The sequence below is a fragment of the Chaetura pelagica genome, unplaced genomic scaffold (assembly GCF_000747805.2).
Source record: "Chaetura pelagica isolate M959 unplaced genomic scaffold, ChaPel_1.0 scaffold76, whole genome shotgun sequence".
Lineage (NCBI taxonomy): Eukaryota > Metazoa > Chordata > Aves > Apodiformes > Apodidae > Chaetura > Chaetura pelagica.
In genome coordinates, this window is record NW_009970723.1 from 12886163 (window position 1) to 12888683 (window position 2521).

Below are 2521 nucleotides of genomic sequence, written 5' to 3' on the forward strand. Positions count from 1 at the left end.
TTCTAAAATACAAGGGAATGTAAGAATATGATAGTTCCACAAAATTAAAAGGCTAAAGCAAGCAGAACTTGGTGAACAATTTGTAGCTATAGTAGGGCATTAAAAGTACAGAAACAGATGCATCCTTCTTCAACATAAAGTGTCAGATATATACTGTTATACTGTTGTAGCCTTGTAGCACATCAACTCCAAGAATATAGCTTATTCCTGTCCAAAGAAAAAATTAGTTGTGATGTTTTTGAGTGGGTCTATGTTGTAAATCTACAGTTAGCACCAGCTCTGATTAAAATGAAATAATGTACTATAGGTAGACAATATTGTAATTCAGTAGACTTGTGGAATATGCAAACGTACTGTCATGTGACCTCAAAAAAAAAAAATAAATGACAGGCTAGAATACAGTTCCAGTAGCTCTTGTCCACTTTTGTAGGAAAATCGATAAGCCATTGTGGCAATAACAGCTCAACAAACTGTTTGTTTCAAAGCTTTTATTCTATGTTCTGCAAAAACAAAACAACAACAACAAAAAAACCAACTAAAAAAATTGCTGTTGAGTGTGACAGTGACTGACATTGTGCTGAAATTTCAGCTATTTCAGATGAACATTGTATATTATCTTGTAAATTAATGTTCAAAGTAGTTTTGTTATTATAGAAAAGTGTTGGTTGACGGGTTTGCTTATAGCACTTTAAATTATTCTAGAAATGGAATAAAAGCCAAATGGGTTGGCTTAAGTAGATGTAGTTGTATATTATTTCAAACTACTCACATCTCTGGAAAGTTTTAAAAATTAATTTGAAGACAGTTTACTGCTATGGTATTGAGAAAGGGCAGATGTTTCATCTATAATAAGCTAATGCTCAATATTAATAGAAATACAGGGCTTTGTTTCCTGTCTCTATGTATAGCTCTCTGTCCTTATTAGAACTTAGTACAATGTCTAGACTAAATGTTTACAAAATAAGGAACTGTAAATAAATGAAAATGGCTTTTCTCCCCTTTGGTCTTCCACAGCAGTATTATTGTCTTTGTGGAGTTATGACTAATTATTACAACAAAACCAAAATCCTGTAGTGGATTTGAAGTACTATAAGGTCACAGTGATGTATAGCAAATAAATCTAAATATATGTAAAAAATAAACTTGAGTTGGAGTTTATTTAGATGTTGGTGTTTTCTTGGAAGTGCAAATGCAGGTTCTTGTTGTTCATTTAAAAACTTTACTAAATGTATGGGATGTTTTTTCTCATCCTTCTGGGGATTTTTTGTTTTGAAAGCCCAGTGGGAAGCAGTGAGAGTGAAATATTGTCTTCAACCATTTTCAAGGGAAAAAAGGGCATTTCAGATTATCCTTGATGACAAAGCCCATTAATTGAAGTACTTGGTCTCTATCCTAAGCTCAAATTTCAAATAAAGCCTATTTTATATTTTAAATGCTACTGGGAATAATTTTATAAAGAATTATACTTTGAATATTTTTTTTTATAAAAGCACAGAAAAACTTCAGTAGCTGAATGCCCATGAGCATAGGTCCAGTCTTGGAAAGACATACAGGAAAATAAAAGTGGAACTCAACTAGTATAGTGAGCAGCACAATAGCCATCACACTTGTACAAATACTGAATTAGTTAGGGAACAGAGGAAGACATTTCAAAGTTTAAATGGATGTTGTAATACTAAAGATGTGACTAGCTGTGTAAAGGATCTACAGAGGGTAATGCATGTTGTCAGTTAATGGAAGACCGTTCATTTTGTTAACTAAAGGTGCAGTGAACTTTCGTATGACACATGTAAGAGATCGTATAGGGGAGATCACAGTGCTATCTTCATGTACTGCCTGCATTCCGCTCCAAATGAATTTTCTGTAGTATAATTCCTTTCCATTTTTCTTGGCAAGGTTTGTTTTTGTGTTTGTAAAGAGTTGAGGTTTGACATACATTGAAGGCTTTATCAGCTACATTTTTAAAGAGTTTGGTGCCAGAAGACACTGTCTCATCATGCAGTACCCAGGTATATTTATTGACTTACTTGGTGTTTTGCTTAGATACCTGAGATTCTTACCACGACATCTTTCAACTCTAAATCTTATTTATGTTAATTACTGCTTTTGTATACTCTGCAAAAGAATGTAATTTATCATGTATGGTTTGTGCTTGCAAGCTTCTGCTCACCTATATATAATTCAGTTGATTTTTTAAATATATACAGGAGTTACCGTGTTTGCATAAATTCTAGTTTTTGAAGATGAGTAAAAACATTTACTGTTCACTCAGTTTCAAATTTAAAAATAGCCTTGATTTGAATACTCCCCAGTATTCCTCATTCAGGACTTGAATCTTAAATCTCACTTATGTTCTTCCTTTGTAAATGGATGCATGTCATCAGGCTGTTCTTTCTGTTGTCACAACTGTAGGATACTCTCCTATTTCTCCCCTTAAGAGTAGATGCAACTGCAGCGTGAAGCAACGCTACAGTGTGGTGCTGGAGCAGAGAGAGAGGGTCCTGCTGTGTGAATGGTGCAC